Here is a 16870-nt window from a genome sequence, read left to right as displayed (position 1 = left end):
TGACGACGCAGTGGGATGTCCGCAGTGCTGAATTCGGCGGATTGGGAGTGCGTTTAACATACATACCTTACTGTGAACAAACTAAAGTTCGGCATTCACGTTTTAACTACCTGAGAATCGAAATTTTGAGGATGATAGAGCACCGAAGCACATTGCAAGAAGTGTGACGTCATTGACTTCGCCCGTGAAACGGCTGTAATCATAGAGTTTTATACACTAATGACTTGTTATTGTATGAAACTCTATGGCTGTAATGGCGCCGCGTCAATTTTCTTTGCTTATAACCGCGCACGCGTATAAACTAGGGATCCATAATCTGTTTCACAAGGTGTCTGCAGCAGGGTCAAAGCTACGGGGTCCTACCGGGGCGGTTCGAGCTGCGCAGCAAGGTGATCGGAACTGTCCTTCCCAGGCCTCGACGCCCGTTGCCGCTTTTCGTCAGCCGTTCTCCGTTGAATGTCGCGGGCGCGCTGTATTGAGCGGATCGGATGAGAGCATAGACTTCCATATTAATTTATAGGAAAATCTATGGGTGCAATCCCGTGCCGTCAAAGGCGCCCCATAGCAGCCGGAAGCGTTCCGTCCCCACTTTGCTTGTATTGCAAGCAGCCTTTTTATGGCCGCAGACGACAAAGGCAGCAACAGGGGAAACAATTTTAACAGCAGAGCGGTTTAGGCCGACACAAATCCGTACGGTGGAGACAAAACCCGAGGGCACGTGAGCGAGTGCTTCGCGGCGACCGTCCGGACTGCAAAAAAAAAAAAAAAGAAAAATACCGATCGCCCGTGAGCGCTTACCTAGCGGCGACTGCCCGGCGTCGTCCAGGCTTGCGCGTGGGCTTACGCCACATGAGGAGCTCCGCGCCTCCGTCGTCGTCGTCGTGTAGCGACCGGCGCGCTACGGGTCTGCCGCGCCGAAGACGATGACGAGTCTGTCAAGCCACCCCTTCACAACGCACACGTGGAGACGGCCACTGGACCAGCTGAAAAAGAAGTGGAGGTCTACCGAAACAGGGATGCGCTAAACGAGGATTTGCCCTACGTGGCTGGGCCGTCTGAAGGCGACGACCAAAGAGATGACGACGAATGCTACTGAATAAAACACTGTACATACTTAATGGTATTTGCTTTACAGGGCCATCCAAAACGGCTTTGCACTGCTGGGCTCCGGTTACTCCTTCTCTTCTGGGATCCGCTGTCAGTGTGGGGAAAAGCTAGGTGTATACCCCCCCCCCCTCCCTCTGCTGCTTATCCAGCCTTGCACCACTAGTGCAAGCTGCACCGTTTTTTTTTTCATGTTCACATTGCATGAAGCTTATAAAAATCCTGTGCAACAAGTCTTTTATGAACACTTTTTTTAATGTATTGGTACGAAAACTTGGCCGCCATCCCGCCCAGCGAAAGTGGATGTGGCCAGCAAAGCTGTTGTAATGAAGCCGACTTTACATGCAAAATCTCTGGGCGGAGTGTGTTGGATATACACGAGGTTTTGTAGGTATACAAAACCTACTATATTTTCTCAGAACAAAAAAAAAATGGCCGCCATTCCGCCCTGCGCAAGTGGATGTCCAGCGAAGCTGTGCTAAATCACTACAAATGGTGATGGAAGAGGGAATGAAATAATTCTCGTCGTTTCGCGGTCTTGTCGCTTGCGCTCGGCTAGTGTTACTAGATAAAAGTGCAGAGCATCGGCACTCTTTTCTCCTATTGTTCCGTGCCGCCGCCATGATCATTAGCCAGTTGGCGCATTGCGTGACATTTGGTTACAGTGTGGCGGTTCACGGGCGTCGCCATTTTGTTGTTTATGCATTTTAGTCGGCCAACTTTGGTAGGCTTAGCTTGTCCTCCCTGCTCTGCGGCTGCGCGCGACTGACGTTGTTTAGAATGCGAATCAGCGATAACGCGTGTAACAGCATTTCAGCAGAAGAAGTATGTCCAAAGAAGACGTTTTGCTGCATCTTCGGTAGTGTTGTTAACAAACGACCCGGTCGAAGTAAACGGGGAGGCCGTAGATGCGGCAATCTCGCAACACTGATGAGCGCCAAAACGGCCGCCGTTGCTGACTTGCATGCCTCAGTGACGGTACTCTAATACATTTTTACTAACACTAAACTCGGTTTCTAGTGGCAAATGCAGTCTGACGCGTGCGCTCAGCGTCTTGGGCAAGAACTAGTGACACTGGCCCTGCCTATCCTTCAAAGATAATCTGCTTAACATAACTTGTACCAGAAACACACGGGGGATCCCATTGTGCACAGGCGCCTCATCATCCATAATACAGTTTCGATGCTTGTTCTGTGGCTCCCTTGAACGAATTCTGAGCTATGTGCTGCATGCCTGATTATCGTGACGCATGCGCTCGACATCTTAGGCCTTAGTGCCTTTGCCTTTTTGCCCACGGAGATGAAAGCATTGTGGGTATAGGCATACTTTGATGTAAAACTTCATATGGTCATTAGAACCATTTTTACCGTTTTTACAGCCACAGGCAACTTTTGGTCTTGTTAGCGATCCGTACCAAGTAACGGTGGAACTCTTCTCTGTGATTTATGCGCGTTCGTTGGAGCGCCGCTCGCCTAAACGCTAGCGCCCGATTTCCTTCTAGTGTACAGTCGTCAAAACTGTCAACAACAACAAGACACAAGGTGCCTGCCTATACGCACAGAGTGGCAGCTCACGATAGCCACAGCCGCATCTTTGGCGCCTGGTTATCGGCCCTAACGATGCTTCCCTACTGCGCTCGGGTGCTTCAGCGAATGAGCACAGCCTGGCTTAGCAGCCCGAGCGCTACCGTAAGCTGCCGCTCTGTGCCTACGCTGGCACCTCGTTCTTCGTTCTTGTTAACAGTTTTGACGACTGTACATCAGTATGGAACTCGGTGGCTGAGAGCTGCGTACTACCCATGTTGCACGCAGACTGTGAAATTGACGATAGACTTCCTCTTCATTCCGAAATAAAGATTCGCGGGAGTTGAGCAAAACGACATGGCCACAGATAAGAGATCAACAACATCGCTTCAGCGTCCCCCTAAGGGCCGCTGATCCATTGACGAGCCTCAGAGCCGGAGATTGTATTTTTCTTCTGGGTCGGGTACACACGGGAAAACTGGCACGCCCGTATTACAAGCCGCTGCGGAGTATTGGATCAACAAAGGCCGTGCCCACTGCGCCAGGAACAAAGACCTAAGTCTCGAGATTTATCTCGCACACAGGGATCGCAAACGGGACGGAAACGAGGGCCGCTATTATGCGCACCGCGGCCTATCGTGGGATCGGCATGCTATGCGACTGCAATAGCGCGAACGGTTGCCGCAAATGGTAAGCCTTCCATGATGGTCATAGCTAAGAATGAGCAGGATGGTATGAATAAACACACGACGCTGAATTCTAACCTCTTTTGGGATCAAAAGTTTGTTTTCGCAAAGCTTCTATTAACCGAACAGATACGACGTTTTACGAAGTTCCGTGCATTGCAAGTTTATTTCCTTTTTGGGGTGTTACGCGCCGGTGCTACACGGCATGCACGTGGGCTTGAAGCGCGGTATAGTGGAGGGCTAGGGATTCAGTTATAGCACATGCCGATTTTTGCCAAGCGCAGAAATCTCGACGCACCAGCTAAAGGAACGGGCTACAAGGCTGCAGCTCAACTGCACGCAAACTTGGATGTACGTCATATATCGTTTGTGAATAGACAAAGCAACCATTCCTTCTTTTTAAACGCCTATCATTGAGGCTTGACGTCAGGAAAAACTCTTCCAAGCGCTATTATTAACTAACACGTGCGTAGGAACCAGTTAATTTACGTAGGAAGTATTTGTTGCGTGTGTCTTTTTCTGCCTGTGACCTTCCCGGAAAAGTAGGAAACGTATTTGCACGTTAAATACGCCAGCAACGTCCCCCGAGAGTTTGTCCGCCATTATTCCGTAACGTTTCGGAAAGTTCAGTAAACTTCAACATTTTTTTCAAGCCCTCCACATAACACATACGAGCAAACTACAGCGACCGAAACGGGACTAGAGAGTGCGCCTTCCCACTCCTGTCTCTTCCTCTTCTCCCGCCCTCTCTTTAATCCCCTGAACCCCCTCCCCCAGTGCAGGGTAGCAAACCGGGCTCTACACCTGGTCAACCTCCCGGCATTTCCATCCTTTGTTCTTCCTTCGAAGGAGCGGGCGTAGTGACCTGGGAGTGGTGGCGATGATGATGATGATGATGATGATGATGATGATGATGATGATGATGCTTGGATTTTATGCGCAAGGCCAACCAAGAGCAAAGAGCAGCAAAACGAAAGTCATTTCATGAGGGTGACATGAGAGTAAAAGTAAAGCATTTCAGTAAAACTAAACGAAGTAAAACACAGGGTAATGGAAATGGCTGGTGTAAAGCGCCAGGTTGTCACCATGCATGATAAGAAATGAGAAGTAAAAATTTCACGTCGGTAAGAAACTCAAGAACGCGTTTGATTGAAAACATGGGCACGTCTCCCAAACTGATTGACTGCGCGTGGGGGACGGCGCTATGTTACGGCACAATGAAAAACTATAGTTTTTCGTTGTGCAGTAACAATGTCACACGCTAACTTCACACGCCGCTTAAGCTAGCTTGCCAGCTTACGTCATGTAGCCGCACCTGCCAAACCAATGTGCTGTCCGGATAATCCCTTTCTTACACATTACGGTGTCCGACAATGTTAGTTTCCTGTGTCACTGGCGCTGTGCTTGTCCACTCGCTTCGTCCTTGCCTGTTTCAGCGCTACTTAACTTTCGCAATGTCCCGCCAACAGGCCCAAACAGCACTCTCGTGGTCTTTTGAAACTTCGCCCTCGCTAGCGGATAAAACTACTCTGCGGCAGAAAGCGCGCCACCCGCGTTCGTAGTTGAACAAGCTCAAAATAGTAAAAAGAAACATTCTCCGCGGTGCGAGGTATACGGCGTGTTGGTATTTCGGGAATCTCTTGAATAGCCGCGGCGGCCGCTTGCGAGCGCTTCTAGGTGAAGCTATCGAGTGGAAACGACGTCACTGCGGGCGCGTTTCGTAAACGCGGTTATAGTCAGGATTGCCACTTCAGCCGGCTGTACACGGTGGTGCTGGGTAAATGTTGTAGAAGGATTACGAAAGATTTTTTTTCTCTCTCTGAGAGCTAAGCGCATCAAAAATGAAAGTAAGCGCCGCATTCATCATAGGCAAAGCACGCACGCCGGTAGGGGTTGGGGAGGACCCGTTTCACAAATAGGGAACCTTGTCATCTAAGTGGCCTTTTTGAAAGTTTTGTGTATTCACGGATTAAGCAAAACCGTCGAAATTTGTCTCCTTGTTGAGTGGCATGTCATATTAGTACTCATGTTGCTCAAACTTCATTTAATACCTCCTGCGTTATTATGCTTAGTCAAAGTGGCGATGTCGGATGAAAAAACAGCGTCCCTTTCTTTGCCCCTCTCACACGCTTGCATACCCGCACGCACGGTAGTTGTATTGATGGCATTGATGAACGACGGGGAATTAGCCTGGCGTTGAAGGGATTTTTTTCGCCCAGCCGTAAAAGAAAGCTAGAGAGCAGTAATAGTGTTGCGGACTACAGTTTTGCACAGATGGACGTACGGCGCGGCTTTGCAAGTTATATAACCTGGTTTCGTTCACAGCACTGCGGTGCGGTACACACTAAACATTTTTACACCCTCTTTGGCCAAAAAGGGTGTAGTAGAAGTGGAAAAAGGTTGCTGGGAGGCCATTACAACCTTTTTCTTGAATCTCAACACTCTTATTCGTAGCTATACGCCCTTTTTATGCGGGAAAAAAAGGCTGTTGACTAACTTCAACACCGTTGATTTTTGGTAGGGTGTTGGAAGGGTGTGGAAAAGGTATGCAGCTGTTGATTGATTAAGGTCATGCATACATGTATTATTGCACTGTAAAGTACAAGGCATTCCCTCATACCCTCCTCCCCACCTCGTAAGAAATGTTCAAAAGCAAAAAAAATTGTTCGTCTCCAATGATCGCTCGTTTCCGTAAGCGGTGTGCCTCATGGTCCAAGTTTAGCTTCGGCACATAAAACATCAATTTGAACTTTTAAAATTAGCGACTATATACTCACTAAATTCTTTTACACCCTTATTACCTAAAAAAAGGTGCGGTATAAGTGGATTAAGGGTGTTGGGAAGTCATTATGCCCTTTTTCTTAGGCTCCAACAGCCTAATATGTAGCTTTAAACTCTTTTTGTGTGACTAAAAGGGTGTGAACCGACTACAACACCCTTGGTTTTCTGTAGGGTGTTAAAATGCTGTGAAGTAAGCGTTCAGCTGCAAAAAAAAAACAAATACAGCGGAGCTGCGGGTCGACCTAGCTGCTTCCGGTGTTGCTACGCTTTGCTAGGTTTTGCTGGGTTCTGCGATGTTCTTGCTAAGCTAGGCCAAGTGCTGAGGGATGAAGCCAAGGGTAGCCGGATTTTACAAGGCTGTTCCAGTGTGTCCCCCACGCTGACAGCGGATACGAGGAGGAAATAAACTAGGTCGGCCACCAGCTCCACCTCCAGCCTTGCACCACTAATGCAAGCTGCGCCATTTTTTTGTGTGTTTTAGTATCCCGAAAAGACTACGTAGTACCTATAAAACGGTATAGTAACAGGTGCGCATAAGTATGCGCCCCTTGTGCTCACACTCGAACGGGCTCGAAAGCCCGCTTCACTGTCATAATACCGTATGTGCGGTGGGGCACCCTTTACAGGCGATGCAGTTCTTTTTCTTTGTATTTTTGCTAGCGCCACCGACCCTAGCTCAAGCTTATAGAGCTCTGCTGCTAATAAATTATGCTCATTCATATCGTTTAAAACATTGTGAGGTACAAAACACCCCCCGCTTGTAGAAACTGCTCAGGCAGGCCGTGTAAACGGGTATAAAATACCTCCAAAGTTGAAGGTCGTTTACACCTTTTTTTTCTAGTTGGCGGTCTTTGGCACCGTTTTTTTTATTTTAGTTTCCAACACCCGAATTTTTAGCTTTACACCCGTGTGGGGAAAATGCTGTAGAAATAGTGAACACCCTTCTTGGTGGGTGTTGAAATGTTGTGCAATATTTGTTTGGTACTTAATAAAATTGTATGGCTTATTGGACGTAATTACCACCTCACAATTAAAACGTTTTTTTTTTTTTGCAAATCGGTACGCTAACTTGTATATGCGCACATTAAAACGCCTCATTCTAAAATTAGCGCTAAAATATCTTATTTTTGCGACAAGCCCACTGACTCTATCAGAGGACTTTCCTCTGCTGGCTGTAAAAGCAATAAGACTAGATGTATTTATAAGTAAATATGTACTCGCTCTCATGATGCATCCCGTTGGTTTTCTTTCTCAATTCATTTGCGGTGCAAGTGTGACTTGTGCGCGTTGAATGTGTCTGTATGTCATGCTGCGCGCCCAGCCGACTCACACTGTCACGCGAAGCTGTTCTGCGCACACCCTTATTTTAGGATGTTAAGCAACCTTACACCCTTTTTTAGGGTCTTCACAAGCACACCCTTTTTTAGTTAAAACACCTCTTAAAGGTGTGCGCCATAGGACAAGATTTTTACATCTTTTCGACCAAAAAGGGTGTAAAAAAGTGTAGAGTGTAGGCTCGGCTGGACTGCGTTTTAAAACTTACTACGGCGGTCACTTTTGTGCGAAAAGACCTGCGGACACTTTCTAAAATTAGCATTGACAAGCTTACGACATATGTATGAGTATTAAACAAAGCCTACTATTAATCTACGCTTTTTTGTTTAAAACTTTTGTTTGAAACTTGAAGTCACTTTTGAAAGGTCTTCTGTAATGTAAAAAGGTTGGTATTTAAAATAAGCAAAACGGCAGGTTCACGATCACGTAGCACAGTAAAGCACGTCCCGAAATATCAGCTCCGTCACTGTCGTGCGTTATGCGCGTCCTCGTCTTTTTTATGTCCGTGCAAATAAGGGCTAAAAGACTAAAAATCCTACTCGCCCGTAGCTTTTTTATTTTGGTGGGGGTGGGGAAAAGGGGAAAGGGTGGAGAGAAGGGGCTAATCTACATCCCGTTTTCATCGGTTCATGTAGGTGAAGAACTTTTGGTGTTGGCCCGTTAGAAGTAGACCGGCGCTTTGTTGCTCCTGCTTGTAGCTTACATAAAAGCTCGGCTGCGCTTACACTGTAACATAGACGTTGGTCTAGCCCTGTGCTTGTATTTGTCTTGAGTTGTGTGCGTTTGTTTGCGTTTTTACCCGTATGATCGGAGTTTAGTGCGCGTTATTTCTCAAGTACCTCTTGTAAATATCGTTCGCCCGAACGTATATACAGCAAGAAAGGAAATGTTGCGGCATAATCTTTGCGATTTGCGCTCAGAAACACAAACACTAAAGTTTAACTGTCAGTAATGACTGCGCTGAAAATGTGCGTAGGCGCACAAAAACTATCGCTAAGGGCTTTGAAGATATCCTGGGTTCTGTTAAAATAATTTCCTGCCTGAAATTGATGTATTGCCGTCAACACACGTAGGCTTTACAGCCACGAAATAATATTTAGCGGGTGGTCATTTCATTTCTAACTGCTATGAAAAAAAAATTTCTCGAGACACTCAAGTCTGCTTACGTGCTTCGAAGGCGACAGCCTGGCGTATTGCGGGGACTGGCACCTTTATATGCACGTCCACCTGTCGACACTGCAGCTATGCTATTTCACCGACCTTAATCCAGCGCCATCCACCTTATTCCAGCTTTCATTCCAATTCATTCAGTCCCAATCCCCGATAATTCATCTTAAACTACATTATTTCCACCATTATTTATCTTAATCCATTTTAATCCTTCTTAATCCACCTTAGTGCACCTTAATCCACTTTTATTCGTGCCGTAGTCTATCTTAATCCGTCCTAACTTATCTTATTTTGCCTCATTCTAGCTTAATCTATTTTAATTCATGTTATTGTACCTCAACCTCGTCTTAATCAATCTTACTAATACTTATTATTATCAATCACGAATCAACCATTAATTAACTTTAGTAATCATTATTAATCTGTTACACACGGCTGACATTCCTTGGTTTGGTTGGTTCACGTACGCCCCCCGCACAAACAACTACCCAAGGGAATTGAATAGAATACTTCGCGTCCTGCAAACACTTACCCCCACCCGAGCATACACCACTTACATAGCCCCCATCCTGTGCCCCCATTTGTGCCGCTTTTGTGCGGACTCCGGGGCACTTTTTCATACGGTCGGCGGCTGTACACAAAGCCCACTTGACCCGCCCAATCCCTTCCACACTTATGAGCTTTGGGAGAGCGCCTGGGTCAGCTCTTTTCTCGACGTCCAGCGCAAGTTGGTGGAGAGGGCCGAGGACGCTGCCCCTGCCAATAAACTCTTGGAAGGCCACCCTAAAGACTCTTTTCTAGAATACAAATATGTTTACTCTCTCTCTCTCTCTCTCTCTCTCTCTCTCTCTCTCTCTCTCTCTCTCTCTCTCTCTCTCTCTCTCTCTCTCTCTCTCTCTCGGTGAATTCACTTGTGATTTCTGCGTCTTTCGTGTCAAGTCGGGGGCAGTTCGAGGTCAACCTTCCTACAATGCATATAAGGCTTCCTCCTTAATAAAATGCATTAGCTCGTAGGATCGTGATTGCCCCCCATCCGCTTTCCTCCACCTCCACTTCTTTCTAAGAGTGAATCGCGACCACTCGGCCAAAATCTTTTCTTCACGTGCGGTTATCACTGCGGGGTTTTGCCACTCGTTCCCTGTGCTGAAGTAAGGCCTGGTGTGTAATGGTAGTGGGGAAGTGACACTATTAATAACTGTTGAAATGATAATTACTGCGGAGGAATGATAACAGATGCGCTCACGCGCACCAACCTACACCAGCCCCCCAAAAGAACCTCCTATAATGTTAAATTCGCAATTAGTGTTGTAAAAAAGCAAAGGTTCATTCAGCGCTAAGAAAATATGTTGACTGGCAGTCTTGGTTTTGGTGGAACGAGGTGCAACGCACTGGCTCAATAATTTTTTAAAGCTTCGCTGCTACAAAACGTATACTGTGCGACTAAAAGACTGTAGGTACTCATGGTTCATGCAGGATAAGATTGGGAAAAATTAGAACAAAGACTGCCAGAGTGACCGTGTTGTTTCTTGGGTTGGTAGTTATCAAGGTTAAATATTATGGTTATGGAATTGTAAATAGCGTTGGTTGGAGTTGACACGGCTTTTTGCTATAGAGACTGTTTATTAAAGTGATTTTTTAGTACAGCCCGCATGCTTTATCTCAAAAGGTGCTTAACAAAACGAGAACCGGCTTTATCGTAACAACATTACTACACGTTATTGACCGTGTACAAAATATACTTGCGTTGCTCAACAATACATAAGTATCTATATTATTCGCAATTAAACATAATTGAACTTTAAATAATTTGTTTCTAGTCCGGCAAAAGAGCAATAGACGCTCGCTGTCTTTGACGTCTGTTCTTCCGGATATGATGCACCGATGATTTTTCGTAGATGCATAATCTGATTTCTCCCTTCCCACTCTGTGAGAACATCATGATTATTGTCATTGTATGTCCTCTGAGTGTTCCTTCTTTGTCATTGAGCTCTCACAGGCGACTTCTTCTTTTCGCGCACCTGGTTTCTACAACTCAAACAATAACATTTTTTATTGTAATAAATTACAAATTTATTACAAATCAATTAAAAATTTTACAAATAATAATAGTTACTTGCATAGCGTTGGGAGTTTTGGAGTTTAATCACAGTGACAAATGTTGGCCCGTCTTTAAAAAGTAGACAGGCTTCCTCAAGATTTTAAGTTCGAGTTTTGCGCGCGCAGCGGCTACACTTAGGCCTCGCGAAGGCACCTTAGGGAAGGACCGCGGTTTACTTTAGGCAGCACGCGGAGCTTTAAAGCTCACCAAAAGCTCACCCGCATACCACGAATTTACACTGAAGTGCAAACTCGCATGCGAAGTACATGCACAGTCCCCGAGTCCCGAATCCTCTGCAAGCCGTTCCAGGAAGAATAGTTCATCACCCTTCTACTCGCACGCGAGAAAAAGCGAGAAACCGCCAAGCCGTTAAACACGCGCGTGCGACTCCTGCTCGTATTAGTGCCGTATCGCCTCCGACCCAGATCACGCGCCGTGTCCCCCTCGTAGCAAATGGCAGTCATTTATAGAGCCTAGGATTCGTCGCACACGCCACCGTTCCCTGGCTGGTCGCGGCCGGCAAGCTGAGTGCACAGAAGCTGACTCTGGCGCGAAACGTGAGATGAACCGCCTCCAAGCACACATTCGCGCGCGTTTAATGACCTAGCTCTTACAGGGGCCCGCTATATCACCCTGCTCGATGAAGTGTAGTGCGCACAGGCAGCGTGGCAAGACGCCCGAAGACGCTCGTCTCGGGTTCGCCCACGCGCTCGTAATGCGTCGGCTGAGTACCGCTGGCCTAGATTTTTTGCAGAGCTGCAGTGTAGCCGGGTGTCCACCGACGCGGATAGCGCGTTCAGTCACAAGCTCAGTAAACGTTGAGCACGTCTTCGACGTCCTGTGGCCAGTGGTCATTAGACGCCACTCGCGTCGTCGGCGCGCACGGGCTCCCTCAATGCCCCCTTGTCAACGCGGAAGGGGTTCACTGAACTCCTTCGGGACTATAGAGACCCCGCTCGTGTTCTATCCCTTCCCTGATGTAGTTAGTGAGAAGTTCGTGGTACACATGTACACGTACAGCCGGTCACATGCCCCTGTCCCTGCCATCGATACAACTACGAGGAAAAGGACTCGTGATTTCCAAGTAGGACGGCAGCAAATCCGCATTAAGAGAGGCATAAGGACAAAATAGAACCTTGTTTAACTACAAATACTAGTCTTTTGATGACCTCCTTATCCCCATTCGACACACAAAAGACGTTTTCTTGATAGTCAAAACGCGAGAGACACAGAAAACTTTTCACATTTTGCGCAACATGACGTCAGTAGGGACGCAAAAGAGGGAAACCAAAAATAATAGTTTTTAGTGCGTTAACTGCACGTTAGCGTTGAAGTGGTACGACAAAACGGAACCCGTGGACCCCTGCAATAACATAGTAAGGTTTTTTCGGTGGTTGCGTTGGTTGGTGGACGCCAATCGTACAGCCAAGTTCGTGTGACGTCATGAGGACCGTAGGAGAAAGCAGATTCTGAGTTGCCACTGCTTTATCTATTCTTTTTCTTATATTTAAATTCGTTGTTTGAAGTTTGCGATAAAAATTCGAACAACGCAGTTCTACTAATAAATAAAACTTCTATTTTGTCTACATGGCCTCTTTAAATACCCCCCTGGAAGCGATTTTCTGACTTTTATGCTTGCGTCAGGGTGCGACTACATTTGCAAGGGGAGAGGGGGGGGGGGGTAAGACTGATGCCACACGTCTGTGTGATTCTGGAAAGGCAACTTATACCAGTTGGCCACATCGAATGAACGGTAGAAAGAATAGAACGCGGACTGTTACAGCTGTGTGCGGGGTTAGCAAGTAAAGCCTGGCAAGGTGGGGCCCTCTCCCACTCGTCTGTTATTGCTTCATTATTCCTTCCACTCGTTCCTTAAACAAGTAAGCAAACGGTCAGATAAGTTATTGGTAGCGTTACTTCCTCAGGATTAGCTTAGGCCGAATTAAAGTAAGTCGGACTGCATAGCACCGGCTTAGAGCAATTTGCAGTACGAGTTTAGAAGCACCCGCCGCGGTGGCTCAGTGGCTAAGGCGTTGCGCTGCTGAGCACGAGGTCGCGGGTTCGATTCCCGGCCGCGGCGGTCGCTTTTCTGATGGAGGCGAAAAGCAAAAACGCCCGTGTGTACGAGATTTCGGCGCACGATAAAGATCCCCAGGTGGTCAAAATTAATCCGGAGCCCTCCACTACGGCGCGCCTCATCGCCTGCGTTGCGTCGGCGCGTTAAACCCTACAATCAATCAATCAATCACGAGTTTAGAAGCTTCTGATGCATCACAGGGCCGAAGAAAAAGTCAAAGCCCCTTTCATCTAACGAGGAAGATGATTCAAACGCAAAGCTTTTCTTGCGCGAAATTAAGAAAGTGGACGTTATTGCGACTGATTTGTTTGAATTTAATTTATTGAAGAGATCGAGTAGCTGGGGCAAAGTTAAAGTCCGAAATGCAGGCTGCTTCGACCACGTCGGAAAGGCTCGTTCGGATAGACGTCGGCTTCATAACGGGAGGGACCCAGGTTCAGTTCTTACCATGGGCAGTGTTGTTTTCTTGTTTCATCATCACCATCATCATCCTCATCGTGTAAAGTTTGCTTTCCTGCAGTGTGTTTTAGGCAACGACACCGCCATCAGTGGGTCGGGGAAAGCGCCGCTTTAGAAATGGAGGATGCTTAGGCTCCGACTTCAGGCGTGGAGCGCGAAAGTGTAAATCGTTTCCGTTGGCATCGCATTATCGCATTAGCCTTCGCTTTTCATGCTAGGAAGTGTGCGGAAAGTTTGCCCGCGAGTGATGCAAACTTCCCGCTCCTGCTCGCACGCGATTGCTTGTGGCAGCATCTCACGATCCCGAGTGTTTTAGAGGGCATCGCATGGTGGCGCTACGGGCAGTTTTCATTCACGCCGATTTTTCTCTCACGGTCAAGGCCGCCGACGAGGCCGGCTTCTCCGCAACGCAAGGTTCTTGGCGCTCTGAATTAAAACAACCTGGAGCCTTGAATTGTTCATCCCACCTTCAACAAATGTCAGCCGTGAATTGTATCGTTATCTCACAACGCCAACACTTTTCCCTTGATTTGGGTTCAGTGCACGTTTATCTGGCAACTTTGTTTATAGCGCCATTGATGTGGATTCCGCGAATAGTTGGCAGTGAGTAGCTTCGATTATCTGGTCCGGTATATCAGCGTCAACAGCTGCCTCGTATGTAGGTATGCGAGCCCCTGTCCGACAGGAATCCTCGCACTGCCGGCTGATTATCTGAGTATTGTAAATCGCATATTCTGATAGTGCCAAGCAAGCGCTGCATTCCTTGAGAGATATGCGCCACTGCTGGAATGAATATCTGCAGACGTTTTTTTTTGCTATCTACATCTCCGGGAAAAGGAATGGAATCCGAAAAGGAGCCCTGATAGGGAATGCCGACGTAAGGTAGCCCCTTTGTGGATGCATCGCAACGAGGGAGAATCGAGTGTTAACCAGAGATTTAGCCTGTTGTATGCTTAGTAAAAGTGCAATACGTGGCTTACGCTGGTTCTGCAACCAAATGTCCCTGGGGCAAATTCCGTAGTTGTAGAATGCGTGCAACGGGCCCGGTTTCAAGTCTCGATTCCCCATCGACATTACATCCCTTTCCATTCCAACACACACACACACACACACACACACACACACACACACACACACACACATATATATATATATATATATATATATATATATATATATATATATATATATATATATATATATATATATATATATATATATATATATATATATATATATATATATATATATAGAACAAGGGTTGGCATTCAACAAAACATCGAAAAGCAAAGGGGGGAATGCGATAGGTCATAGAAACAGATGAAGAATTTTTTGAGTCAGAAAGAAAGTGGTGAAAAAATGCCCGCCGGGTGGGATCCGAACCCACGACCTCCAGATTATCGGTCTGGTGCGATAACCACTACGCTACCGGCGGGGCTATTTCCCCACCACCTTCTTGGGTATTTATGTTAAGGTATTGTTGTTTCCTACACTTGGGGGTGGTAGCCAGCGCCACTCGGACTACTCGGGGTGAAGGGGACCTTCTTTTTAACCCCCAGGCCGGGACTCGAGTGTCTACGACATGTCGAGAGTGGTCGACCAGCGTTGAACCCTCTTTAGCTACCTTTGGCGCCAAGACTGCCAGAACAGAGGCCCTCGCTATAAATGTAGCGAATCAGAAATGTGAAAATGAGGGGCTCAGGGAATTAAGACAAAACAATATATATATATATATATATATATATATATATATATATATATATATATATAGGATTTTTTTTTTCTGACATGATCCTTATTGGGGATGTATGTGAGGTGCTATCGATTAACTCCCCAAACCAAATAAGGCCCCGCAAAGACACATCGGAGACGTTTTTTTGTCTAAGTTTCTCCCGCACCAAAAATTATGTGTAATGCTTCCAGGGCCGTGTGGCCTCCATTGACCGAAATTTTAGATGCGACTGCACCTCATTGACTCGCCTTGTCCCGGCATCCGGCGTCGGCGTTATTTTCGGCGTCCGCCCCTGCCCCATTCTCCTCACCGCGCGAGCTGCGCTCTCCGCCGCTCACCCCCTCTCCTCTCCGATAGCGAACACTCTCTCGCGAGGGGCATTGGATTGGATTCGAATGGATTGGCTTGGATTGGCTTGGCTTGGCTTGGCTTGGCTTGGATTGGATTGGATTTGGATTGGATTGGATTGGATTAAAGTGAATTGTGTTGGATTGTGTTGCGTCATAGCCGCGGCAGACGCACTGGCGCCGGCGCGTCCCCTCACCGTTATACGCGCTATAAAACGCGGTTCCTGCGCCGCTCCGCTCATCGTTCCAGCGCCGTTCCTCCGCTGTCCAACGCTGCAACGTGAACCCCCTATGCGTCGCATCTACACAGGGGTTCCCGCGGAGGTGGGAGTTTTTTTAGATCCGTTCGCATTCAAGATCGGTTTTCAAGTAAAAGGTTATTTAGGATCCCTTTGAAAACGGGCCACCACTTCCCTAGGACGCAACATTACGCTGTTTTCCATAAGTGTAGAGAGGTGCCGGAGCATCTAACATTTGTTTTATTTTTCATATAAGCCTGGAAACGAAAAAAATCGACTCCCAGCTCTCAGCTCGGGACTCAGGAACACCTGATCTCCCCGACTAGAGCAGCATCAGTCGCTCGCGGCTTTCTGAACTGAGAAAAGGCCATTCACCTTGTTTTTTTCTTTTTTTGTCGGCTCAAAAAAAAAACGTTTTTCCAACACCACCACCACCACCACCCACACAGCAGTATTCTTTCGCCTACTTCAGTGACTGCACGACTCCGTAGCTTCAGCGGAGTGATACACTACATGAGCTCTTGTCGTTCTTAACTTGTACCCGAGTATACGTGCAATAAAATTCTCGATGTTTTGGGCGACATCGTCTTGATCAGTGCTGGAAGGAGACGAAAAGATATTCAAGTTATTTTTAGGTTTGGGCCTTTCACCGCGTGACGCGGTAGCTTGTATCCATGGGGATTACGATTAACGGCTCTGAGAATAGCGATGAAAGCTATCAAAACGACCACCGATCATCGATCGCCTCCAACGCACTGAATAACATTAAGTCAAGCGATGACCCCGTACGCAATCAGTAAATGGTAGCCCCGAACGTCCTCGCCTTTGCATCCTGGCTCCGGCGAACAAGACTCTAGCGCCGCCATTTCATCTACTCTAGGGAAACGCTTTGACGAGTCCGATTTTCCCGGTTTCGAGGAGCTCCCCCGCAACGGCGCCGCAATGCCTCACTAAAAGCGTGAGCGGGGCTTCTATAGGAGTCATGCAGCCTTTGCTCGCTGTGGGGGGAGCTAGAATTTCGTACGCTGCCTTGGGGCCGAAGACAGCCACCAGAAAGGACAATGTTTCGCCGAATAAAAGTAACCCGTAAAAGTAAGTCCTCATCAGCAAAACTTGGGAGAGCCACGCAAGACTGCTCACGTATAGGAATGCGAAAGCTTTATTGTATCGCGTGTGAAATGTTTTCGAGTAGTGTTTCTATACTCGCGTACAACTAAAAAACCACAACGGTAGTTGCTCCTGCGCCTCATCCCCGCGTTTGGTGTCCCTCCGCGCGGGACAGCCGGCTTGCCGAACTTAATTTCTCCGACTTAATCTGC

The 16870-nt window shown here is 47.2% G+C and overlaps 1 protein-coding gene and 1 non-coding gene across 2 annotated transcripts in view; one reads left to right on the top strand and one right to left on the bottom strand.

The window, feature by feature from the left end:
* The window catches only part of LOC144145247 (high affinity nerve growth factor receptor-like), a gene marked incomplete in the record, with an annotated part of 187322 nt that overhangs the window by 38676 nt on the left and 131776 nt on the right, over positions 1-16870 (top strand).
* Trnai-gau (transfer RNA isoleucine (anticodon GAU)) lies at positions 14596-14668 on the bottom strand. Its single transcript has one exon. It is a non-coding gene; the product is annotated as a tRNA-Ile (tRNA).

This window comes from Haemaphysalis longicornis, unplaced genomic scaffold (genome assembly GCF_048455015.1).
Source record: "Haemaphysalis longicornis isolate Haplotype H1 unplaced genomic scaffold, Haemaphysalis longicornis Haplotype H1 scaffold_7, whole genome shotgun sequence".
NCBI classification, from domain to species: Eukaryota; Metazoa; Arthropoda; class Arachnida; order Ixodida; family Ixodidae; genus Haemaphysalis; species Haemaphysalis longicornis.
Note: the sequence above shows the minus strand (reverse complement) of the source record. Positions and strands in the feature narration are given on the sequence as shown.